At 51.0% G+C, this 26,903-nt stretch overlaps 1 pseudogene; it reads left to right on the forward strand.

The window, feature by feature from the left end:
* LOC131093335 (zinc finger protein 271-like) overlaps positions 1–26,903 on the forward strand; it is a 162,742-nt pseudogene that overhangs the window by 60,181 nt on the left and 75,658 nt on the right.

The following is a 26,903-nucleotide window of genomic DNA, read 5'->3' on the forward strand; positions in this document are numbered from 1 at the left end:
TTTCCCCCTCTCTCCTGCTTCATCTCCCAGCCCAGCATGGCCCCTGGCTGCAGGACAACCCTGCTGTCAACCCCATCCTGCCAGGGATGCTCTAAGGGAATCTCCTTCCCCTTCCCTGTGGCACGGAGGAAAATCCCATCCTCTCCTTGTCCTTCCTTCCCCAGGGAAGGAGCTGTGGATGGAGACCAGGGAGGAAAAACCTCCATGGAAGAACCTCGTGGAAGAAGCTCTTTTGAGTGACTCCACTGTGCAGAATTTCACTGGGAAGGAAAATCCCCAGAGATCCTGCAGGAGCAGGGGCTGGAAACCCAGCCCAGGGTCCTCTGAGGAGGAAAGACCCACCCTGAGCCAGGAAGGTGGACAGAGCTTCAGCCAGAGCTCAGAGTTGGTGGTCCATGAGCAGATTCATGATGGGGAGAAGCCCCAGAAGTGCTTGGAGTGTGGGAAGAGCTTCAGGCAGAGCAGCACCCTGATCAGCCACCAGATGATCCACACTGGGGAATGGCCCTATGAGTGTGGGGAATGTGGGAAGGGCTTCAGCTGCAGATCTGCCCTCATCAGGCACCAACGCATCCACACTGGGGAGAGGCCCTACGAGTGTCCCCAGTGTGGGAAGAGCTTCACCCAGAGCTCTCACTTGACCAAACACCGATGGAGGCACCGGTAAGGGAAGCCCTGCATATGCTCTGACTGCAGGAAGAGCTTTATGCACTGCTCCAATTCCATGCCCTACAGAAGGATCCATGTTGGTCAGATCCCTGGTGACCCACATTCCCTGTGATCCATGTGGGGAGGACACCTGGCTGGTTATCCTTTTGGTTTGGCCTTAATTTTCTTCTGATTTTTCTTTATTGCCTAAAAACACCTGAAATAGGATTAAAGGAAAGTTATTTATTAAAGATGTTTCAAGTCCCACCTTATAACATGTATTTCAGATGGAATTTATGGTTTAAAGACATATTCTGGGGGATTAGTGGGTTCTTGGAGGATTTCAGGAAGTGTTCTCCATCTCTTTGTACTCCAAAAGTCTTAATGGATTGATCTGTCACCTCCAAATGTCTCAATCCCACTGAAAACAACTCAATCTTACCTCAAAAGGGCTCAATCCCACCTCAAATTGGCTTGTTCCCACCTGATAAAGACTCAGTCCAATGCCAAATTTACTCAGTTCCACAGCCTCCAGGGTGAGATGGGATTGGAAGGAGATGGGGAGAAGTGGGATCCAAATTTGAGGCTTGGGGATTGGGAATTGTCTGGGGCTGGGTGGGTGGGATGTATTTTGATAGTAAATAAAACTTTCAGAATATTGATTTCTGTCCCATTCATTTTCTGTCAGTTCCAGTTGGTTTTTCAGAGTGCCACCTTCGCAGCTGATTGTGTTTGTGTCCTCCTTTCTCTCCTGCCTCTCTTTCCCTGTGCTGTTTCTCTCTCAGTGTTTCCCATTACCAGGGCAGCTCCCACCAAAGATCCTGCCCTGATTTAATTCCCCATCCATGAGCTACAACAAACGTGGGTGAAGTTATGAAGTCTGGCAGTGAAATGTCACTGTAGGATCTTGCTCCACTTGGCTTTTGGCTCCTTCTGAAAAGCTTTGCCCCCCAGCGCAGGAACATCTTTTCCTGTCTGGGAACTGGAATTCCTGCCCCTGGCAGTGTGTGCCATGCATGCCAGAGGGGCATTCCTGAGGCTTCCTGGGTGCTGCTCCTGCCGTGCCTCCCAAGGAGCTGGGACAAGGTCCAGCAGCTCTGATGGTTCTGCAGTGCCACAAGGGCCCCTGGTTCCATGAGTTTCCCTACTGCCAACAGCGGTTCCTTGGTTCCCATGATGCCCTGCTGTGTCACCATGGATATTTGGTGCCATGAAGTTCTTCAGTGTCACAATGGCCTCCCTCGCTCCATGAGCTTCCACAGTGTCACAATGGCTTCCTTGGATGGGCAGTGTCACCATGGACCATTGGCTCCATGCAGCCCGCTGTGTCACCATGGACTCCTTGGTTCCATGAGGTTCTGGGGGTGTCTCCGTGGTCTCCTTGGATCCACACTGTCACAATGGACCACAGTATCCATGTGGCCCTGCTGTGTCACCATGGCCCCTTGGTTCCATGGGACCCCAGGGTCACAAACTGACTCCTTGCTTCCACGTCACCCCCTCAGTGCCAAAATGGCCCCTTCATTCCATGAGGAACAACAAAAGTTTTGTAGGGACATTAAACAAATCCTGCTTAACACATGTGGGAACATCTGTTTGCATTCAAGAGAGAGGTTAAAGGTGAGGATGGCACCAGCAGCTTCCATCTGCAGCAGAGATCCAGGGAAAGGACAGGGACAGAGAATTCTGCAGGAAGCAGATCTGCTGGGAGGGGCGCAGGGCTTTCGGCCAACTGGCAACACCTTGTGTTGAAGGCCTTTGGTAGCCGAAATGGCTTCCTTCCAGTTGGCCCCATGTCCAGTTCTGGGGGCGAAATTTGATGTCAAGGTGGGACCTATCACAGGGAGGTACCCAGAGAAAAGGCAGGAAAGGGGGATGAGGGCAGGAGGGAATCTGAAATGGACATCTCCCTAACAGAAGTATTGCCATCTTGTGATTTATTGGAAGGGGGATTAGGTCTAGGGGATGAAGGAATGTTGTCAAGGGTGTATCTCAGGGCAGCATGGCCACTACCACCCTGTGGAGAGGACAGAAAAGGAGGGAAGATGGCAGACAGCAGATGGCTTGTGTGTGCCAAAGGGCAGGCTCCATCTCCCATCCTGTTCTCAGGGAACGTGGGTTCAGAAATGTGGGGGGTGGGTTGAATAAACCAGGACAAAGGGTTTGAACCATGAACTTGTTAAATGATCCTATAAATTGAATGAAACAACAGATAAAATTTCCCAACTTTTAACATCGCTTGTGTTTGTAAAATATAAATTTTTCCCCAACAACATCCCAAAATGATAACTGAAAGATAGGATCAACAGAGATATCAGGAAACTCCTTAAACAACCAGTGAACAAAATATTTTAAACTCTCCTGAGAAAATGAACTCCCCTCTAAGTTTAAAACTCTCCAAAATTTAACAAAAGCATCCTTTTCAGCTTGGGACTGATTATTTCCCATAGTTTCCCCCAATGGAAGAGGGATTTCCCACTCGCAGGAGCAGAAAATCAAAAGCCTGAACCCCTGGGAGCTCTCTGCCCCTCAGTCACTCACTCTCAGTCTCACAGGCAGAATCTTCAGCCAAAGTGGGGCTTGTGGGGCTGTCAGTGAAGTTGGTCCCACAGATGTTGAAGGGATTGTTAACTTCTTCTTCAATGAGATTCGATAAAACTGAAGTCTCACTTCAGTGTTGTGGCTGACCTGAAGGGGAAGAGCTTCCAGTGACGTCTGGCTGGCAGGATCACCGCTGGAGACGCTCACAGGGAACTCAACAAATCAGGTCCCTATTCGGGTGCCATGTGTAGCACCATGGCTCTACTGAGGCCCTTGGAGGTCCAGCACTCATGACCCCAAAGCTCACTGCTACCTTAGAAAGCTGACAGAATAGGCAGGATGGATCTTTGTATTTTCTCCAGAAAACTGGGTTTATTGGTACAGGAACAGGCTACACAGCTGAACAGGCTCCAGGAATGACACTGGGAGGAGGTTTGTGAGAAAATGAAGAAATTGTATTTTGATAGGAAACAAAAGGTGAAAAAATTATTACTTTCTGTCCTATTCATTTTCAGTCAGTTCTGGTCTGTTTTCAGAATGCCATGTTCTCCGCTGATTGTGTTTGTGTCCTCCTTTCTCTCCTGCCTCTCTTTACCTGCCCTGTTTCTCTCTCAGTGTCTCCCTTGACCCAGGGCAGCTTCCACCAAAGACCCTGCCCAGAGTTAATTCCCAATCCACGAGCTACAACAACCATGGGTGAAGTTATAAAGGCTGGCAGTGAAATGTCACTGTAAGAACTTGCTCCACTTGGCTTTCAGTCCCTTCTTAAGAGCTTTGCCTTCCAGGGCAGGAACATCTTTTCCTGTCTGGGAACTGGAATTCCAGCCCCTGGCAGTGTGTGCCACTGATCCCAGAGGGGCATTCCCGAGGCTCCCAGGGTGCTGCTCCTGCCGTGCCTCCCAAGGAACTGTGCAGGGCCAGGGGACAAGGTCCAGCAGCTCTGTGGGCTGCAGAGCACACAGCAAAGATGGCTTTGCTGGACATTTTCCAGCACCTTCCCCGCTGGAAGGAGAGGGAGAGAGGAAATGGAAGTGAGTCTCCAACAAAATCCTGGAAGGATTGGGCTGGGAAAGGACCCTGCCCATGGGTTAGAATTTCGCGAGAGAGAGACGCCTCTGCCCCAGTGAAGGAGCGAATGAGACCATGGGAACGCAACCTGCGGATCTGCTCGAACTTGGATTGAACTGAACAGAAAATGGGGAAGAGAGAAGGAGAGAAAGAAATCGGGAAGAGGTCTCAAAGAGCGAAAGAAATAGGAAAGAGGTCTCAGAGAACAGATAGAAATAGGAAAAGGCTCCGGCCTGGACTCCGCAGCTCCCCTGAACACTCGTAGGGTGCCGCGCCTTTCACAATTCCAGCCAATCAGAGGACGCGCTAAACAATTTCCAGCCAACCAGAGCCTTTCTTGCTGATGACTCACCAGTTGCCAGGCAGACCCGAGAACCCAGCAGCCCCGGAGCGGAATTTGGGGCTCGGGCAGGGGATACGGATCCGCCCCGGGGGGGGTCCCTTAGCTCCCTGCCCAGCCCTGGGGCCAGTCCTTGGAAGGAGCACAGGCGCCTTTTCACATGGAGGTTTCATGTCTCAGTCCTTGATGGACAGGTTCCTTACAGCTCAGTCTGTCTGTCACGGTGGTTGTAAAACAGATGAGGATCTTCTGTGGGAGGCCACCCGAAACTCAGGAGAAGTCCTGCCAGGCTGAGAGGAGGGACAGCTTCCAAAGCTGACACTATTGCAAACAGGGCACGGTGCCCCTTTCTTAGCATACAGCAAACACACCTATGAAAACAATAGCTCAACACTGAGCTTTCAGGTCTTTGGTGTGTGACTTTTCTCCTTCAGAGCCAGAGATTCTAGACGGGGGGTGGGGGGTCTTCTCTTCAGTGGTCCTCAAATGATGATCGTGAGGCAGATGAGGGAAAATTCAGACAGACTCTCACACATAGTGACACTGCAGAACCAAGGAGACTGATGCTGGCAGCATGAAAGCCTATGGAACCAGAAGTCCATTGTGACATAGCAAGGCCTTGTGGAACCAAGGGTCCCTTGTTAAACTGTGTGGCCTCATGGAACCATGAGCCATTGTGACAGTGTGGCCACACAGAGCCAATGGGCTAATGCGACACTACGGATCCAAGGAGGCCATTGGGACTGAGGAACCTCATGGAACCTAGAGTCCATTGTTCCACTGTGCGGCCCTGTGGAACCAAGGGGAGCACAGTGACACTGTGGTGTCGCAGACATTTCTCCACAGAAATCCCTTCTTTCGGATTTCTGTGTCTTCTGGAGGCCAGAGGCCTCGGAAGACAAAGTAAACAATTATTATCAGATGCTGTGGACTGTAACAGGAGTTTCCTGATTGGCTCATTTTCTATGTTTATAATTAAGGGCCAATCACAAAGTGGAAGCCAGGGGACTGAGTCCTTGGCCGCAGCTTTGTTGTAGATTCTTTCTATCTATTCTTAGCCTAGCCTAGCTGCTCTGCAAACCTCTCACTATATTCTATTTAGCATAGTTATAATGTATTATATATAATATCTTAATAAAACAAGCCTTCTGATTCAAGAAACAAGATTCACCGTCTCTCTCTCACCAGCTGCAACCCACACAGGCGTGGTAATATCTGGTGACCCAACATGTCAGAGCAGTAATACTGTGGGGCCTCATGGAACAATGGAGACTGTTCTGACACTTTGGGACCCACAGGAACCAAGGGGCCATTAGAGCATGGCAGGGCCTGGTGGAATCAAGGGGACTGCAGTGAACTCTGTGGGTGTCCATGGGATGAAGGGTCCAGTGGAACCAGGGGTACCATTGTGACACTCTGGGGCATCATAGAACCAAAGGTCCATTGTGACACAGCGGGGCCTCATGGAACCTGGAGGCCATTTTTACACTTGGAGGCCTTGTGAGACCAAAGGGCCATTGTGGCACTTCAGAGCCTTGTGGAGCCAAGGGGACCATAGTGACACTGTGGGGCTCTGTGAAACCAATGGTCTGTTGTGACACTGCAAGGCCTTATGGGATCATGGAGACCATTGTGACACTTGGAGGCCCCATGGAAGCAAGGAAGCACTGGGACACTGTGGGATCTTGGCAGGCCAAGGGGCATTTGTCACACTGTGTGGCACCATGGAACCAAGGAGGCCATTGTGACACTGCAGGGCCCCTGGAACTAAGGATTCATGGAACAGTTCAGGACCCCATGGAACCAGAGGTCCATTGTGACATTGTGGGGCCTCATGGAATCCTGGAGGCCATGATGACACTTGGAGGCCTCGTTGGATCAAGGGACTCTGCAGGGCCTCATGGAACCAAGGAGGCCCTTCTGACACTGAGTCCGCATGGAACCAAGGGTCCATTGTGACACTGTGGCACCAAGGAGACCCCTGTGACACTGCAAGGCTTCATGGAAGCAAGGGACCATTGTGACACTCTGGAGCCCCATGGAAACAAGAGGCCAGTGTTACACATCTGGGCCTCATGGAACCAAGGATCCAATATGACACCTCCACTGTGACACTGCAGAGCCCCATGGAAACAAGGGAACAGGGAACTGGTCTGGTTGGCTTGGCCTGACTGCTCCAACTGCCCTTGGCATGTCGAGGGTCTCTTCTCATGTACCCCTGAAACCCTGGGGCTCTGGGCTTTCCTTCAACTGAAAAAGAACTGCCCTTCCCATTGAAGCATCCATGGTCAAAACAGGATTCCCTCTCCAAAATTCCCAATATCCAGGGATTGCTCCCAGACAAAAGCTGCCATTGCCAATGAGTCTGGCTGCCCTTGTCTTCCTGAGATCTGGGTCTCACCTGCCCTCAAACACTGGGTCTCAGTGCTTTCCTTCCTACAGAAAAGTACAATCCTTCTCCAAGTGCAGGTGGCTGAAACTGGGACTCCACCTCTAAAAGTCCCTTTCCTGGTTTAGGGCAAATTTGTTAAAGAATCTGAAAAGGAGGGCCCCTCCCCCCAACTGGTTCAGGAAGAATTCCTCGGAGAGAAGTGGAAAGAACCTGTTTATTTGACTGGCACAGCACCCCCCAGCACACAAAATGAACAATACCAGATGACACCGCTCTGAGAAAGATGACAAAATCAGAAAGTCTCTTTCGGGGGTGGTTGCTCTGTTCTCAGTCCCTCCGGCGCTAGGGCAGCTGCTGCAGCCAAACGGTGCAAACCCTCGGTGTTCCCAGGTCCCAGTCCGGAGCAGGTTCGAGATGGTCACAGAAACAGGAGAGGAGAAACAGTCCAGGAAGGAATTTGGACTGTTTAGCTAGAACTAGCTAATAAGCAGAGGCCAAAGCAGAGCAGAAGCGAGAGCAGAAAAGAGAGCAAGCAAAGCAGCAAGCCGAAAGCAAGAAGCAAAAAAGAGCAGCCCTATGTACTGCCCGTCTCTGTGTCCCTGATAAGAGAAACCCAAACAAACCTTCCACTCTTCAGAGCCGGTCTTAAAGGCACAGAACATATGAATGGGGATACAAGCATCATAACATCACCCCAGGACAGTCCAATATCCAAAGATTGCTCCTACACAAAAGCTGCAATTTTAGACAGGTAGGGCTGGCCTTGGCCTCCTGGCTCTCACCTGCCTTCCAAACACAAGGACTCTGTGCTTTTCTTTTCTGTGGAAAAGAACTGACCTTCTCCTCCAGGCTGAAACTGGCTGAAATTGGGATTCCACATGCAAAATTTGCAATATCCAAGATTTGCTCCCAGACAAAGCTGCCAGGATCGACTGGTTTTTCTCAGCTTGGCCTCTGGTGACTATGGTTCATCAGCCCTTGAAACACTGGGGCTCTGTGGTTTCTTTCCTGTGGAGACCATGGTGACATTGTGGGATAATGTTGAACCAAGGGATCATTGTGACACTGCTGGGCCTTCAGAAATGAAGGGATCATTGTGACACTGGGAGGACGCCGTGGCACCAAGGCCATCACTGTGGCACTGCTGGGCCACATGGTCCCAAGGGCCCAGTGTGGAGCAGCAGGGCTTTGTGGAACCAAGAGGCCATTGTTGCATTTCAGGGTCTCATGGAGCCAAAGGGCCGTTGTGATCCTGCAAGGCACCATGGATCCATGGAGAGCACTGTGGCATTGCAAGGCCCCATGGAATCATGGAGACCCATTGTGACACTGTGAGGCCCCGCGGAACCAAAGGGCCACTGTGACCCTGCAGGGCCTCATGGAAGCACAGGGCCACTGTGACACTACAGAAGCAAGGAGAACATTGTGATACTGCAGGGCTTCATGGAACCAAGGGAACATGGAACAGGTCTGGCTGGTTTTGCCTCCCAGGGGCCACCTGACAGGTCCAGCTGATCTTCGCATGCTGAGGGCTGCTTCTCATCAGTCTCTGGAGAACTGGGGCTTGGTTCTTTCCTGCCTATGGAAAAGAACCATCCATCTGTCCAGGTACCCATGGCCAAAATTGATATTCCCCCTGAAAATTCCCTATATGCAAGGGTTCTCTCAGAAAAAGCTGCCAGGAGAGAGAGCTCTGGCTGGCCTTGGCCTCTGGTGGTCACCTCTAAACTGAAGGAAGCCCTGAGGAAAGTATCTGAACAGGTTTGACTACTGGAACATCAATGAATCTCTTCTCCTCTGAAAAACTCAGATGCTCTTCTAATAATATATGCCTTTTTTTCTCATGGTGTATTACGCATGAAATCTTATTTTCAGCTAGATAATATTATTCTTATCCCTCTACCAGTGTTATCTGACACAAAACACCTTGTCTAGATATGGATCCATGTCACCTGTACAGGCAAACACAAGAAAGAATCCAGCAGGAATGAATTGTGTTTGCTCCCATCTGTCCCATCTCCTCTGGAGCTGGAATTGCAGCCCCAGCACTTGGCAGGGCTCAAGGGCTCACAAGCTCAGCTCCCATCCAGAGAACTTGCAGACCCTGGGCTGCTCTTCTTGGCCCATGCACACTCAACCAGGCTGAGATGGACACTGATGGTTTCTGGGCCAGGCTCTCGGAGCCCAGCCCAGCTCCCTGCAAGCTCTGCCAGCTGCCCTGAGCTCTGGGCAGCACCAAGGGCCTCTCCCCAGCCCTGCCCAGCTGGCTCTGGCCCCACAGCTCTGCTCAGGCCAGGCTGCTCTGGGCACTGCCCCATGGCCTCAGCCCCTGGCAAGGGCACAGCAGCAGCTGCAGCTGCCACAGGACTCAGCCCCAGCGATGGGGGAAGGTGCTTGGCCAAGGCCAAAAGAGGCTCCCTGGCTGCCCTGCTCTGCTCTGCCTGAGGTGCTGAGAGCTCTGCAGCCCCTGCTGCCATCCCATCTGCCCAGGGCAGCACAAGAGCCCCGGCCTTGGCGCCCTCAAGAGCTGCTCCTGCTCCAGGCCCAGGGCCCATGCCAAAGCTGGGGCAGCCACAAAGCTGTGCCCATTTCTGTTCATTGCTGCTCAGATGGCGATGGATCCTCAGCTACTTGGAGGTTGATAATGAATTTTAATCCTTCAGAGGCTTCTTCTTTCCTTAGCTCTTCAGTTCAGGAATTCAGTGAGAAAAGCACAAAATATTTTTTCAAAACACCTGAACAAGACAAGCTTCTGGGAATAATTTAAATTTTCAATTCTTCTGTGGTTAATTAGACAGACTTCAGAAGTTAATTCAAAGTGTATATATTGTATTGAAAACAATGCAAAGTGAACTGCTTTTTCCTGTTTTCTATTCCTGTTTACAGATCGATACCAGCGATGTCCAATTGATATTGACCCACCGCATCTTCTAAAGGAGTCTGAACAGATATGAAAACCAAGGCCCTTCATGGCTGACAATGAACAAAATTTTGTCATCACCCCCTCCCCACCATTTCCCTAATCCAACCCCTGGCTCTCCTATGGATCAGGAATGGTGTGGCCAGCAGGAGCAGGGCAGTGATTCTTCCCCTTTGCTGGGCACTGCTTGGGCAGCACCTCGAGTGCTGTGTCCAATTCTGGGCCCTCAACTCAGGAAGGACATGGACGGTCTGGACCGTGTCCAGAGAAGGGAAACAAGACTAGGGAGGGGTCTGGAGTACAAGTCCTGTGCAGAGTGGCTGAGGGAGCTGGGGTTGTTTATCCTGGAGAAGAGGAGGCTCAGGGGAGACAAGGCAGTGTCAGGGCATAGGTGTGACTTGATGATCTCCAACCTTGTTGATTCTGGGATTCTCTGAAAGAACCCTTGGAGCAGTTGCAGGAGGAGCCCTGGGCCTCCTCTTCAGGAGCTCCAGCAGCCCAGGTCCCTCAGCTTCTCCTGCCAGCCCCAAAGCCCATCCTGTCCATCCTGCAGAGCCTCTGCAGCTCCTCCTCACTGCCCAGAACAGGGAGCCCCAGAGCCAGACACAGCAGCCCAGATGTGCCCCCCTGGCCTGGGGTGCCTCTGGCAAGGGAGCAGCACCAGGCACGGCAGGAGCCTGCAGACAATTCCTGCAGCACTTGTAGGATGATCCTGCTGCTCAAGGGACGTTCCAATGGGGGCAAGTCAGGAACTGCAATGGGAAGTGGAGCCAGAGAGGAAAGGGGTAACAGGGATTAGCTGTTTGCAGGAGAGGGAACAGGGCTCAGCAATAGGAAGAGATCTGCAGCAGGAAGAGTAAAGAAAGCAAAGGTGAGGCCAAGGAAATCCTGAGGGCAGTTTGGGGGTGGCTGCCAGGTAGCCCTGGCTCTGAGCAACAGCATCTGCAGTGTCAGAGGAAAGTCCCAACTGATGGGAACAAACTTTCTGGCTGACTGCAGAGGCCAGGACAAAGCTGAGTGGTTTCCCTGGTGTCCCCCAGCCCTTGCTGACCCCAGGGGCTGATGGCATTTGTGCTCCCTCAGGTTCATGTCCCCACACCAAAAGCATGGAAGTGCTCCCCCTGCTCTGTGCAATGCAAACAGGGGCTGCTGAGCCAGTGCTGCCGTGTCTGTGCCTGCAAGGATGGGGCACCTGTGTGAGCTGGGGAAGAGGCCAGGGCTGCAGAGGGGGGATGTTGTTGGCAGCTCCATCAGGACACTCTGGGACGCTGCCCTGGGCTGTGAAGCGCACTGGGGATGGATCAGTCCCTGCTCTGCTGCTCCTTCCTCTCTGCCCCAGGGCCCTTGCAGAGCACCAGCCATGCTGTTTGTTCCCAGCCTGCCCACGGCCAGCCTGGGGCTGCTCACGGGGCTTTTCTGTGCTGAGCATTGGCCTGGGCATGTTCTTGAGAGAGCCTGGGCAAGGAGCCTGGAGCCCCCAGGCCCTGGCCTGAGGCGTCAGCGCTGCCCCAGCAGTGCCCATGGCCTGTCCCTGCTGCAGCCCCAGCACTGCCACCCCCAGGACTGTGCCTGGCCCTGAGAGCACTCAGGCCCTGCAGCAACACCAGGGCCACCAGGGCAGTGGGGCAGGGCCACGGCAGCAGCACTGGCAACACCAAGTGCTGCTGTTTCTGGGCACAGCTGCTGTGCCAGCACGGATCTGCCCCCAGCTCTGCACACAGACATTGCTGCTGCAGCTCCAGAGAAGGCAACAAAAGGGCATCTCTGCAGAAAACTCTGCTGGGAGTTCCTTTAATTCCTTTAAAGCCAATTAGAGCAAAGCCTCTCATTGACAGAGTCTGTGGCCACAGGGAAGGTGGAGAGCAACAAAATGAGAAATGGCACAAACAATGACATTTATTTGTAGATAATATGAAAAAACCCCACAACCAAACCAACAAGTATCAAAGATGATTTTATTACAAGTGATTTTATACATTGGCCAGCAGTTTAATGTTATCAAAACCATCCAGTCATCAGCCTCCTCACAGCAGCCTTGAGCTCCTGGTTCCTCAGGCTGTAAACGAGGGGGTTCAGGGCTGGAGGCACCACTGAGTATGAAACTGACAGGGCCAGATCCAGGGATGGGGAAGACATGGAGGGCGGCTTCAGGTAGGAAAACATGACAGTGATGAGGAACAGGGAGAGCACAGCCAGATGAGGGAGGCAGGTGGAAAAGGCTTTGTGCCGTCCCTGCCCAGAGGGGATCCTCAGCACAGCCCTGAAGATCTCCACATAGGAGAAAACAATGAACACAAAACCACACAATGAAAAACTTCCAGTAACCACAAGAAGCCCCACTTCCCTGATGTAGGATTTGGAGCAGGAGAGCTTGAAGATCTGGGGGGCATCACAGAAGAACTGGCCCAGGGCATTGCCATTGCACAGGGGCAGGGAAAATGTATTGGCCGTGAGCATGACAGCATTGAGAAAGGCACTGGCCCAGGCAGCTGCTGCCATGTGGGCACAAGCTCTGCTGCCCAGGAGGGTCCCATAGTGCAGGGGTTTGCAGATGGACACGTAGCGGTCGTAGCACATGACAGTCAGGAGGAAATACTCTGCTGAGATGAAGAACAGAAAGAAGAAGAGCTGAGCAGCACATCCAGTGTAGGAGATGTTCCTGGTGTTCCAGAGGGAATTGTGCATGGCTTTGGGGACAGTGGTGCAGATGGAGCCCAGGTCACTGAGGGCCAGGTTGAGCAGGAAGAAGAACATGGGCGTGTGCAGGTGGTGGCCGCAGGCTACAGCGCTGATGATGAGGCCATTGCCCAGGAGGGCAGCCAGGGAGATGCCCAGCAAGAGGCAGAAGTGCAGGAGCTGCAGCTGCCGCATGCCTGCCAATGGCAGCAGGAGGAAGTGCCTGATGGAGCTGCTGTTGGACATTTGCTGTCTTTTGCCATGGGTATCTGTTCATGCATAAAGGACAGGGAAGAGTTAGAGGAGATATCTCTAACCAAAATTCAAGCCATTTCCCATACTCCCTCCTCTGTAACACACACAATTTTGCTTCTGTGTTTAAGTGTTCTGAGGTTTTCTTTTTGAGCTTCCCCCATGTCTCTCCTGGTATTCTTGGATGTCTGAAACCCTCTACATTCTTTCTGCAATCAGGAAGAGCAGCGAGTTCTGTGAGGCAAAGTGATGAGAGGAGAGTGAGGGGAGATGATCTGGCATTCTGACCTGTTCAGATTTTATGTGGGCTTTAAATTTGCCCAGGTAGATTTAAATCAATTTCCCATGTTTTTCTCAAAAATGCCACCAGGTATTGCTGGGAGCAGATGGATCCCACACAGCCCAGCTCCACATTTGTAGCCAAGGACTCACATTGATTACTTCACCAATCCAGAATAATTTTCTGTGTCAGAACACCTCTGCCTTTCCCCATCAATCTTATAACTCAGAGATGCTCTAGGACAGGTTTGCACCCTGGATTGAAGCTCCCAGCTTGGACTGAAATCTCGGGGAGACTCCCAAGTGTCCTTATGATGACATTGGATGAGGGAGATGCAGCTCCTTCCCTGGCTGCACTGACAGCATTGCCCAGAGCCAGGCACTGGGGACAGCGTCACCTTGAGCCAGCTGTGCCCCCCTTCCAGAGCTCCCAGGGCTGGTCACCTGCTCCAAGCCCTGTGCTCTGCAGAGGGAACTGGGCCCGGGGTTGCAGAGCTGCCCCACAGCTCTGCTGCAGCTCTGCCTGCACAGGAGGGGCTGCACGCCTTGGAGCCCCGGCCCTGAGGGCAGAGGCTGGGCTGGGGCACAGGAGAGAGGGGGCTTGTTCAGAGGGAGGGGCTGGACTGGAGGGGATCCTGTGGGCATCTCTCAACTCTCCCTGCCACAGCATTTCTGGGTTTTGTTTTCTTTCCTTCCCTGATCTTCTCTCTGCTTCCTGGAGATTTTCCTCCTGCAGGTGTTTCCCAGTGCCTGATCTCTCCCTGTCAGCACTCACAGAGCCCAAATCTCTGTGCACTCTCCTTGGTCTGACAGAACCCTGCCTGTTTGCATGGCCATGGCTGGGGCACGTTCTGTTTGCAGCTTGGAGAAAGGAGAGCTCAGACTAAACCTGATGGGTCTAACAAAGGTGATGCTGGTGCTGTCCATGGGCAGAGTGGCTGAAAGCATATTAGGGATCTCCTGTGAACCTATTGATCACTAAAAGTAACACTTCAGATGTCTTAGACACTTGACAAAATTAATAACTAATAATTCATACTACGTTGAATATTTAAAGCTCTCTTCCTGCCATTCTCCAATAGTAGGAAACTGAATTAAAAGTCTCAGGAAATTTCCTCATTTTTATCAAAATCCTTGACTTGGAAATATTGTATGACTGAACCGAACCCCTCATCATGTCAGAGCTCCATGAGCATTTCATCTACACCACACCAGATATACTCAGAGTTGTACTCACAGAGTTTGTAGGCATTGGGATGTTCCAGCTTTAGGAGATGGCTCCAGGAGCTGCAAGTGCAGCCAGAGGTTCCTGTGCCAAGGGCTGGCAGTGATTCTGCCCCACGCACTTCTCAGCACCTTCCCAGCCCTGACTGATTAAAGCTCTCTGTGCCTCTCTGCTGTTCCCGGGGTGGCTTCAGGCAGTGTCCCAGACCTGCTGGGCTGGCAGAAGAGCTGCTCATCAAGAGAAATGTGCTTTTGAAGCTCTTCTTGGTTACCAGGAGCTGCCTCTGTGCCAGGAACAGCTCAGCAGCACAGACAGAGCACAAGGACTTTAATGAGCCTCTGGGGCTTTGTGCTCAGGCCCTGAACATCAGTCCCTGAGAGGGAGCTGAAGAAACCTCTCCAGAACTCCAAGGCAGAATCCAACTCCAAAGTTTCTTGAAGTTTTAATAGGTCCCACTGAGGGACACGACTGAGAAAGTGTTCCCAGGCCCCAGGACGAGCAGAGAACTGGAGGCAGTGCTGACTGGTGGGGACAAAGAGAAGCCAAGTCTTGGTGCCCTGGGGCACAGCAATAGGGTCTGTGCCAGCAAGGGCTGGGAGGAGACACCTTGTCCTGAGGCACTGGGGCCTCCTGGCACAGCCCCAGCCAGGCTGGGCACTGTCAGCCCCTTGTCCTGCCCTCAGCATTCCCCCCTAGCCCATATCCCAGTGGCCTCAAGGATCTGCTGGAAGGAGTCCCTGAGGAGCCTTGCTCAGCAATGGCCCTGGTGGCTCCTGAATGCTCCCTGCAATGACTGCAGGTTTTTCAAAGGACTTTGGGTTTTGCTTTTGCTTTGGAGTCTCTGAGAGGTTTGTGTAATCATGGCCTCCAATTATCTGATTTAATTCGTCCCTGGAGAGGCTTTGTCAGTAACAACACTCAGTGGGGATCATTAATGCTTCAAGGTACTCAGTTATTTTAAGGTATTTTGTGTTTCCCTTTTGATACATACTCTATTAGAGGTTTGTGCAATCATGGCCCAATTATCTGCTTTAATGAGTCCCTTGAGAATATTACATTGACACTCAATGGGGCCCATTAATGCCTTGAGATACTCAAGGTTTTAAAGGTACTGTGTGGATTTAAGAATACTTTTAGGTACCTTTAAGGATTTTCTTTCCCACACTGAGTCTCTGAGAGGTTTTTTTGCCATTCTGGCCTCCAATTCTCTCCTCCAAGGTGTCCATGAAGACCTTGTGTTGGGTATCTTACCCCTTTCTGTTTTACAACCATAATGAAACTGAAAGAATTTATTAAGACTTTCTAAAAGCATCCAAACAAACATGGGACAATTAACAATACAACAACAACCAGTAAGAGAATTAATAGTCCTGTTTTAGCTAGACATCATCCAACCCTTTAGTCCCTTGGATTGGAAGAGTTTATTGACCCAGTCTTTGTTTTCCACTTGAAGCTTCTTGAACCCTTCATCACTACCCGAATGCTCTTGTGGATTGACTCGCTGTGGCTGGAGAGGTTCATGCAACACATGCCCTCAAGAGGCTACACAGTCATGCCCATGTGCCCAGAGTAAAAACTCTATCGCTGTTCTGCAAGGTGGCATGTCTGATGGTCTCTATGTCTGAGAGCAGGCCACTCAATGTGAGGGAGGTAGCTTTGGCTTGCTTACTTAACAGGAGCACAAGATAGTCTAATTGTCCTAAAGCTTTAGTTGCAGCCACCCAAGGTAGTCCAAATTGGCGGTGAAACCATCCAATACCTGGATTAAAGCTTTCAAAGCCATCTCTTAGATGTCATCCAATACTTCTCGGAGGATACCTGCTGCTTGATCATCTGGTAGGCTGTGTTGTCCCTCTCCAGCTAGATGGTTGATTGTCAATTCAACCCTCGCCTCATAATTACCAGTCTGCTATTAATTGATTTAGTAAACACTTCCATCCCCCTTCCCACAAGGTGTATTCTGTAGGTGACAACAACATGGTCATAATACATTTAAATCATAGGGGGTTAAGACATGTGGGGTAAACACGGCCCTCATTAGGCCATTAAAACAAGGTAAGTCCTTTATGTGGTTTTTAGCTGCCATACCCAGCTCCTTGATTTCCCCATAAACCAGTGGCTGACACCTGGGATTCTGCCCCCTTCTTTCATAATATACAGGGGCAATGAGTATTTTCGAGACTATTTGCCAGTCTCCTTCTTTAACTGCTTCTTTCTGGATCCTTTTCTAGGGATCTTGTAGGGTTGAGAAGCAAAGTGGCCCTGGGGAATCCAAACTGTCTTTTGGGGAGGAAGAATAATTTGGAGCAGAAATATTTGGATTAGAAATAGTGTGACAGTTGGGCTTATTATCTGTGACCACAGGTCATATTGTTGCTGGAGGGCGAGGCAGTGGGCACTGCCATTTTGTCAGGTGTCGCCGACTGACACGAAAGGACACAGGCACACACCGCTTTCAGGTGAAAGGAAAAAGGGAAGTTTTATTCTCTGACTCCACTATTTATAGTTTTACAAGGGTGACAGTGGATTGGAAGGTGACAGTGACACCTCTGCAATGCCACAGGTCAAACCGACAGTCCATCAAATCTCTCCTCCTCCAAAAGGAATGAAAAACAATGAGTTGTTTACAGAAAAAGTGTGTGGGAAAGTTCACTACAAGAATGTCAACATCAGAAGGCTTAGAAAATCCTAGAAAACCAGGGCAACAGGTTGTTGAGGAGGAGGGGCCTTTATTTAGGATGGCGGACTTCCAGGTTGGCATTCTAGAGGCATGGCCCGAGGTGAAGGTGGAAGGATTGACAGTGGGGCATGATCTGCAGTTTTTGGGGGTTGAGTCTGGAGGTTTGTTCAGGGCGGAAGAGAAGGTTGTGGTAGCAGGAAGTGGAGGAGCCAAGACGGAGGGATGATGGTCAGGCTCTCGAGCCACATTTGGGCTCCTTCCATCTTAACTCTCCAGGCATGATAATCGAAGACAGCATGGCCATTGCCATCTTGGACCAATGTGGAAGGTCTGAAAAATGCAGGTTTGAGGGGAGATCCCAAGTTAGGAGTCACCAATGGATTGAGCTTTCAACACACTGCTTGCTGGTGAAGGGTCTCAAGGATAGTGTGGAAGATGGGGAGGATGCAGTGTGCAAAGGGGTCCCTTTTGATTGAAAGGTTGTACGATTTAACTCCCATTGAGTCCCAAAACTCAATGGTATGGATTTTGTCAGCACTGGAGTCTGGAAAATTTTTAGTGATCCACCTCATGAGTAATTTTAATTGGTTCTTTGAAAATATTTTGTCATGATCAGTTGGAATTAAAGCATCCATATATGCTCCTTTCTACTTTGGACATCTGACTGCCCATTTTTTTCTTCTCAGCCTTAGGGGGAAAGCCACTGGAACATCCCAAATCAATTATTGGACGTGCTTGCATATTGTAAAAACACAATGGCAAAATGGGAAATAAATGTCTTGCATTTCCTTAAATCCACCTGCAATCCTATGCAGGTGAAACCGTCGTTGTCCCTGCTGATCCTGGGCAAGGTCCCTTGAAGCAACGATGAATCTGATGGGCCAAGCACAATCCAAAATCCTGGGGAGCAGTGGCCTATCCATCAGCTAACCCCAGCTGACATGACTGACACAGGGAGCCCTGAATGTCATGGTCCCTGTTCGGACGCCAAATGTCACGATGAAGGCGGCTGCAACAAACCTCTCTGGTTCCATGACTTCAGGGCGAGGGTGGCAAAAATGAAAAGGAGCAGGTTAGATGGAGTTGTTTAAAAGGAGCTTTATTAACAGGGTGAGAAACAATAAACAAGGAGAAGTCAAGAACAGTATGAGGGGCAGGATCCTAAGACCTCAAATAAAGGGGAAGCAACAACATGTACACTTGGGGCTAGAACACTCCAGAACAATAATTATATAAGGGAAAAAGCAACCAATAGGGGGGAGAACTTGGACAGCTTAGCATAACAACATTAAAGGCTTATGGGGGAACTCTCAAGCTCACCCTAACTTAAACAAAAGATTCCCAGGGCTTGGAACTCCTGCCAAATTCTTTTGGAGTAAAATCTGGCTGACTCTGAGTTACAGCCCGGCTAACTAATGTACCGCTGCTTTGCACTGGCCCCTTGGGACCATGCGGCCCAACAGAGCCACAATGATGTCCTTGGTTCCACGAGGCCCCGCAGTGTCACAATGGTCCCTTGGATTCATGGTGCTCTGCAGTGCCACAATGGCCCCTTCATTTCACAAGGCTCCCAAATGTCACACTGGTCTCCATAGGAAGGAAACCACAGAGCCTCATGTTTCAGGACCTGATGAACGGCAGCCACCAGAGGTCAAGGCAAGCCTGACCTGTCTGTCCTGGCAGATTTGCTCTGAGCAACCCATGAATATTCAAAATTATGAATGTGGAATCCTAATTTCATACATTTGTGCCTGGAGAAGGATGATTTTTTCCATACAAAGAAAAGCACAGAGCCCTTTCCAGTGTTTGCAAAACAGGTGATTGCTGGCACTCAGGAGTTAAAGACCACCCAGACCTGTCTGTCCTGGCAGCTTTTGTCTGGGAGCAATCCTTGGATACACACAAATTTGGAGGTGGAATCCAAATTTTGGCCAAAGATACCTGGAAAAGATGGACAGTTCTTTTCCATAAAAAGGAAAGCCCCGAGCCTGAGTTATTTAGGGGTGGATGAGAGTGGCCTTCCATATTCCAAGGTCAGCCAGACCTGTCAGATGACCCCTGGGAGACCAAGGCAGCCACACCTATTTGGTGTTCCCTTGTTTCCACAGGGCCCAGCAGTGTAACAATGGCTCCTTCCTTCCATGAGGCCTTGAAGTGCCACAATGGTTCTCTGGCTTCCATGATGCCCTCAGGTGTCATAATTTCTCCTTGGTTACACAAGTACTTAATGGTTACAAAAAAATCTTAATAGTGTCCATGGTTCCACAAGGCCCCACAGTGTCCTAATGGTCTTTGGGTTCCATGAAGCCCCTCTGTGTCAACATGGTCCCTGGATTCCATTGAGGCCCAGTAGTGCAACAATAATTCCCTTGTTTCCTCAACTTCCCATAGTGTCACAATGACTCTTTCCATGCGGCCCTGCAGGGTTACAATGGCCCTTTGGCTCCACAAGGTCCTGAAATGCAGCTATGGCCTCTTGGTTCCACAAAGCTCTGCTGCTTCACACTGGTCTTTTGGAACCATGCCGCCCAACAGAGCCACAATGATATCCTTGGTTCCATGAGGCTCCACAGTGCCACAATGGTCCCTTGGTTCCACGAGGCCCCACAGTGTCACAATGGTCCCTTGGATCCATGGTGTTCTGCAGTGTCACTATGATGCCCTGCATTTCACAAGGCCCCAAAGTGTCCAAATGGTCTCCATGGTTCCTCAAACTCCACAGTGTCACAGAAGCCCCTTGGATCCATGGTACCCTGCAGGGTCACAATGTTCCCCTTGGTTCCACAAGTTCCTACACTGTAACAGGTTCCACAAGTGCCTGAAGTGTCACCATGGCTCGTTGGTTCCACAATCCTCTGCAGTGTCACAATGGTGTCCAAAGGAAGGAAACAACTGAGCCCCAGTGGTGCAGGGGCAGATGAGACGCATTCATCAGAGGCCAAGTCTAGCCAGCCTTGACTGTACGGGCAGATTTGTTCTCGGAATAACCCTTGGATATAAGGAATTTTAGATGCAGAATCCCACTTTTGGCCATGGGTGCCTAGACAAGAAAGACAATTCTTTCCCACAGGAATAAAAGCAAAGAGCCCAGTGCGTCATGGTCAGATGGGAAGTGGCCCTTGACATGTCAAATTCAGGGGGACCTGTCAGACAGCGCCCAGGAGGCCAAACCAGGCAGACCTGTTCCATGTTCCATTGACTTTATGGGTCCTAACACTTTCACAATGGTCTCCTTAATTCCATGAGGTCTGGCAATGTCACAATGGTTTCTTGGTTTCATGAGCCCCAACAGAGTCACAAGGGTCCATTGGCCCCATGCAGCCCCGCTGTGAAACAATGGCTCCTTTTATATATGAGTCCCACAGTTTCATCATTGACCCTTCCTTCCATAGGGCCCCTGACTTGCACAACAGTACCCTTGATTCTTTGAGGTTCTGTAGTGTCACCATTGTGTCCTTGGACCTCCATTGTCACAACTGACCCATGGTTCCATGAGGTTCTATTGTGTCACCATGATCGCTGTCAGAGGCTGGATGAGATCGATGTCCTGAGACATCTTGGGATGCTCAGAATGCCCGTGTGGGACCAGGGCCGGGTCAGGCCTTGGGTTGTGGTGGGACAGAGCCCCACCCCCATCCCTGGCCTGACAGACATGTCAATCACAGAGCAAATGCTGTGCTCACCCCTCTCTGATTGGCTGAGCTGTCAATCAATCACACACTCATAGCTGGTGCTTCCCTCCCTCTGATTGGACAAGCAACTGGCAGTCCCACGAAGGCTGAGGGGCTTAAAAGCCAGAGCACAAGGCTGGCCTATGGTTTGGATCCTGTGTTCTACTGGGGTTTCTCTGTTAGTGATGCTGGAACCCCAGTAGCTGGTACCTATGTGTGTGTCTTTCTTTAGTTCTTCTGTCTTTCTGTTGTTCTCTATTTCTTCTCCTTCTAATCCTACTTACCTGGAACATTTTTTGGTAACTTCACATGTTAAGGGCTAAAGGTTTTTGGGTTAAATGTGTCGGAATCCAAGGCACAGGGAATATTTCTCTGCTCTGAGGCATTCTGACCCCCAGAGAAACACTGCCTTTCACCTTTGCCTGTGGATGTCGAAGGAAGGGGACCAGGACACCAGATGGTTCATCACAGGTCCAGTTTATTTAAGAAAGTATCAAACACTTATACAGCAAATAATAAGCTTATGAATATTCTGTAAGCCAAGCAATCCATTGGTTAGACTATACCATGAACTCTTCCTCATTCCTTAGGGGTTACATCTCTCTTTTCTCATATCTCTTTCACTATTTGTTATCGTACTACAGCTAGGCCCAAGGACACACTATCTAGCAGGTGCAGAACTTGGAATTAGCCACAGCTTTGTACTTTTCCATTCTCTAGTCAGCTAAAATCCCAACATGTGGAAAGAACTTCCAAGACTTTGGGTTAGATTAGAATTTACCAAAGTGTGAAATAAATAATACATAATAGTATAGTATGTCTCTTGGGTGAGAAATTTAGTTTTTGGGATTTTTAGTATGGTGTAGATAGGAAGCAAGATGGAGGAATTTGGGTGTAGTCCCTGTCTTCTTCTTCATCTACTCCATTTTCTACAGTGTTGGTGGAAGATAGTGATTCGTCAAGGAAAGCACAGTGCGGAGATTATGTGGACAGTCAAGGGATGAGTTATTGGTAGATAACTAGAAATAACATGTGTTTTAAGAGTTAATTGGATGAAACAACATTAAAAGACCTTGAAACCATATATTTTGGGGCAATTTTGGGGTTCTTTTCCAGCGTGCTGAGGCTTGTGTGGACAGCAATGCAAAACCTTAGATAAGATAACAATAAAGAAAAAGATGAAGACCAAAAACGTCCCGTGCATCTCCTTTTACCTGGCACAGAATTGCTGCTGGAGGGTTTCCCCTGCCCAGAAAGGCCCAACATAAAACAAACATCAATAACAAGTGCCCTGACAATATTTGTAATACGTTAGCTTTTTTCCATAAAGTTGTTTACAAAGGGTGTTGTCTTAATTGGCCAATCATGTGAAATGTGTTGATTGAAGGGCCAATGAGGTACACCTGTAGCAAACCAAGGTATAAAAGAAGAGGACTGAAAAAATGGGTGGCTTTTAGCCCTTGGCCTTCTGATCTCAGTCTGTGTCATCTCTGATTCAACAGTCACATTTGGGGATCTGTGCGAGCTATTGGGGATCCTTTCTACACCTCGTGACCCAACAGGAGCTTCTCAAGTAAACTTTGCTGGAAGCTCCCACTGTGCCCATGACAGGAAGCCCTGTGAGTGTCTGGGACATCCCGGCTCTTTGGCCGCCTGGGGACTCCTGGGATGTCACCGTGGAGCCTCCATGAGTGCCTGTGGCAGATCGGTGCCTTTGCAGCCCAAGGTCCCTTGGGATGTCACCATGGAATGGCTGTGACTGCCTCTGACCACACGGCCCTTTACCATGCCAGAAACCCCTGGGAGGTGTCCATGGAGCCCCTGTCTCTGCCTGTGACATTCCAGCTCTGGAACAGCCTGGAGGCTCTTGGAAAGTCCCCATCGAACTGCTCTGAGGGCCTGTGACAAATCTGATCTTTAGCAGCCAACCATCACCAGCCCCCTGTTGCTATGGGCAGTTTCCATGGCAACCTTCACCAGGCCCCTGTTGCTATGCTCAGTCCCTTGGCAGGTCCATGGAGACTCCATGCTGAGGTGGTTTCCACGGACACCAGCTCCGGCCTTCAGCCAGATCCTTTTGCCATGGCAACCATTGGCAGCCCCCATCCCCAGGCTCATGGGATCACAGAATTGGCTGAGCTGGGAGGGTCCCATCAGGATCCTCCAGTCCAACTGCTGACCCTGCACAGGACACCCCAACAATGCCAGCCTGGGCCTGGCAGCGCTGTCCAAACGCTGCTGGAGCTCAGAGAGCCCTGGAGCTGGGACCCTTCGCTGGGGAGCCTGGGCAGGGCCCCAGCAGCCTCTGGGCAAAAACCTTTTCCTGACATCCAACCTGAGCCTGCCCTGACTCAGCTGCAGCTGTTCCCTCCACTCCTGTCCCTGGGCACCAGAGGGAAGAGGTTCCCACAGCCCCAGCCAGGGACCCGCTCCCAAGGATTTTGCCATGGCCACCAGGGCTGGGACCAGCTGGGATGCTCGGTTTCCAGGGGCCGGGGTTCAGGAATGGGATTCCCCAATTTCCTGCTCTTGCTAAAACCGCGCTGGCCTCACTGCCCTCCCGCCTCCCATGGAAACCACAAAGGCAAAGATCCCGGTCTGGGATAAGAACAATTTTTTGGGAACAACAATGATATAAGGAACGAATGGAACAGAAACAATATTGATAACAGAGTGTATAAATAAAACTGTTTACAGGGAAAACTAAAACACAACTTACTGGGTCTGCCTTGCCACGTATTTCCTCCTGCCTGGAAAGCACACTCCTCTCCTCAGGGACAGAGAGAGAGAGAGAGAGAGAGTGTCCCTTTCCTGTCCCTGGCAATGACCTGAGGTGGGAGTGAATGTAATGACACAGTCATGGCAAGACCCTCATGTTCTTCCATCCCACATCATGTCATTGGCAGAGGCAGGAAAAGGGACAGGTGTCTTCTAGCATGGATCCGAAGGAAAAATGGATCACCAGGGCTCTTCCCAACATGGATCCTCCAACTATGGATGAAGTTGGGGCAGTGCACAAAAGTCCTCCTGCATTGGGGCATTGGCAGAGCTACCCTTCCAGGTGCCTCCGTTGGTGTCTGGTTAAGACAGAGATCTGGGTGAAGCTTTTCCCACACTGGGGACACTCGTAGGGCCTCTCCCTCTCCCCAGTGTGGATGTGCCGGTGCCTGATGAGGTTGGAGTTGTGCTTGAAGCCCTTCCCGCACTCAGGGCAGCGCAAGGGCCTCTCATCCGTGTGAATCCGCTTGTGCCGGAGAAGACTGGAACTGCTCTAAAACCTCTTCTGACACTGGGGACACTCGTAGGGCCCCTTCCCAGTGTGGATGCGTTGATGTATGACAAGGGCAGAGCTGGAGCTGAAGCCCTTCCCACATTCCCCACACTCATAGGGCCAATCCCCAGCGTGGATCCTCTGGCTGATCAGAGTGCTGCTCTGCCTGAAGCTCTTCCCACACTCCAAGCACTTGTGGAGCTTGTGCCCATCATGAAGCTGCCCCTGGACTACCAGCTCCAAGTTCTGGCTGAAGCTCTGTCCACGTTCCTGGCTAAGGGTGGGTCTTTCCTCCTCAGAGAACCCTGGGTTGAGTTTGGAGCCCCTCCTCCTCATGGGGGATCTCCAGGGCTTTTCCTCCCCATTGGATTCTTTTCCCATGGAGCCACTCAAACCGGACTCTTCCATGTGGTTCTGCTGTGGGGATTTGTCGTCCCTGATCTTGATCCTCAGCTCCTTCTCTGGTAGAGTAAGGACAAGGACAGGATGGGATTTCCCTCCGTGAAGAGGGATGGGGAAGGAGATCCCCCCAGTGCATCCCCAGCAGGATGGCGTTGGCAGCGGGGTTGTCCTGCATAGAGGGGATTTTCTGGGCTGGGAGATGGAGCAGGAGAGAGGGGGAAAGGGGCACTGACTTCCTCCTCACCTGCCTGGGTGTCCTGGGGCATCCTCATCTTCCTTGAAATGTCTTCCGCCATCTGGCCAAATTTTAGGAATGGGATATTCCTAAAACAAGGGAGGAAAACAAGGGATGAGCACAATGAGCTTTGTACTGGTTTAAAGGCAAACCTGAGGAAGAGTCTAAGCCAGAATTCAAATTCAGTAACAAAATAAGGATCAAGGCAATGATACAGAAACACTGCCTTAAACAGACAGAGTCAGGATATAACCTGACACCCTGTTGTTCAGGGTGGTGGCAGCAGTCCCAGTAAATGGTGGCTGCAGTCCTGTTGGAGAGATGAACACGATTCTGTCGAAGGAGTGATACTGTAGAAGGGTCTGGTCTTCCTCTGGAGGTCCAGTGGTGTTTAGGGAGTTCTTGTCCTCTGGGAATTAAGTAGGCAAGCTGCTCCTGGTGTAGCAAAGTGTCAGCTTATATCCAGATAGGAATGCTTGGATCCTCCCCCTGGGCGGAGCATCCCACAATGGGAGGATGGAATTTTATCAGTCCTGCAGTGACACTCAATGGCCCATTCACAGGAGATATCTCCCCTGGAGGGCGTTATCAGGGCTGAGTCATGGAAGAGATAAAGAACACTGTCCCACCTGTTTATAATGGTTGCTGAAGGTGGGGATTGAAAACATGCATTTGGTTACATCTTGCATGGCAACCTGAAACAGTGGGGTAATCCCTGCTCAGGGGGTGAACACCACCCCCCTTACCCAAACTGGCTCAGCTGTAAAACCCCCACCCCAAAAAGGCCACACACACAGGGGACAATGACACACTTGGCCCCCTCCAGGGGAGGTCTGTTTCACAGGCTGGGCGACTTTGCCAAATGTTAGAATAATTTTTCTCTTTGTCCCTGTCACCTTTGTGACAGCTACGCATAGCTTCCCCTTCCTTTTCATAATCCGTATTGGGCCTATTTTCCACTTTTCTTTTTTTAGAATGTGCCAGCAGCTGAGCTGGAGCTGTACAAGACCAAAGGAATTTGGATTTGCCACAAAATAGCTTCTATTATAAGCTTATAAAATTTTGGGATTTATTTGCCTTTCCATCACAAGTGACTTGTGGGAAAAATATATTCAAGGCATTTTATCTACGGTCAATTTTGATTTCTGACAAGAAAAAACATTACTTTGTCTGGTGCCCAGGGGATGCTTGTGAAGCCTCTGTTCCTCTTGCCCTGGGAGATGCTTGGGGGGGTTTTTCCCTGTCCCTGTCACCCCAGGCCATTCCCCAGGGGGTCTCCATCATTCTCACCCCAGAGAATGCCTGGAGGGTCTCCCTCCCTCTCACCCCTGTGCCAGGGTGTACTCAGGGCAGTCTCTGTCCCTCTCAGCCCAGGGGATGCTCGGGGGTCTCTGTCCCCTCACCCTGGGGGATGCTCAAGGGGTCTCAATCCCTCTGGCCTCAGGGAATGCCTGTGCAGGGCTGGGGACCAGGGGCTCTGTGTCCCTCTCACCGCTGAGGGTGCTTGGGGCTGGGGGGGCTCTCCGACCTTCTCACACCTGGGGAGGCCGGGGGGGTCTCTGTCCCTCTCAGCCCTGGTGTGACCCCACCCAAACATCATCGGGGTCAGAGGGACAGAGACACCCCCAAACCCCCAGAAGGGCTGAACCTGGGATTTGGTTTGGGGCTGAGGATTTAGGAAGGGGGTGGAATTGGGGCTGGGATTGGAGTTGGGGTTGAGATTTGGATTAGTGCTGGGATTGGGGTTAAGGCTAGACATGGGATTGGCTTTAGGGCTGGGTTTGGGGTTGGGTCTTGGGATAGATGAGTCTGAAACTGGGATGAGAATAAATACAGAACTGTGAGTGTGTCTAAATGTGGAGTGAGACTGAGACCAGGATCAGGGTTTGGGATTGAGCTCACCCAGAGCCCAATGATGTTTGGGTGGGGTCACAGCAGGGCTGAGAGGGACAGAGACCCCCCCGGCCTCCCCAGGTGTGAGAAGGTCGGAGAGCCCCCCCAGCCCCGAGCACCCTCAGCGGTGAGAGGGACACAGAGCCCCTGGTCCCCAGCCCTGCACAGGCATTCCCTGAGGCCAGAGGGATTGAGACCCCTTGAGCATCCCCCAGGGTGAGGGGACAGAGACCCCCAAGCATCCCCTGGGCTGAGAGGGACAGAAACTGCCCTGAGTACCCCCTGGCACAGGGGTGAGAGGGAGGGAGACCCTCCAGGCATTCTCTGGGGTGAGAATGATGGAGACCCCCTGGGGAATGGCCTGGGGTGACAGGGACAGGGACAAACCCCCAAACCCCTGCCAAATATCC

This window comes from Melospiza georgiana, chromosome 25 (genome assembly GCF_028018845.1).
Source record: "Melospiza georgiana isolate bMelGeo1 chromosome 25, bMelGeo1.pri, whole genome shotgun sequence".
Lineage (NCBI taxonomy): Eukaryota > Metazoa > Chordata > Aves > Passeriformes > Passerellidae > Melospiza > Melospiza georgiana.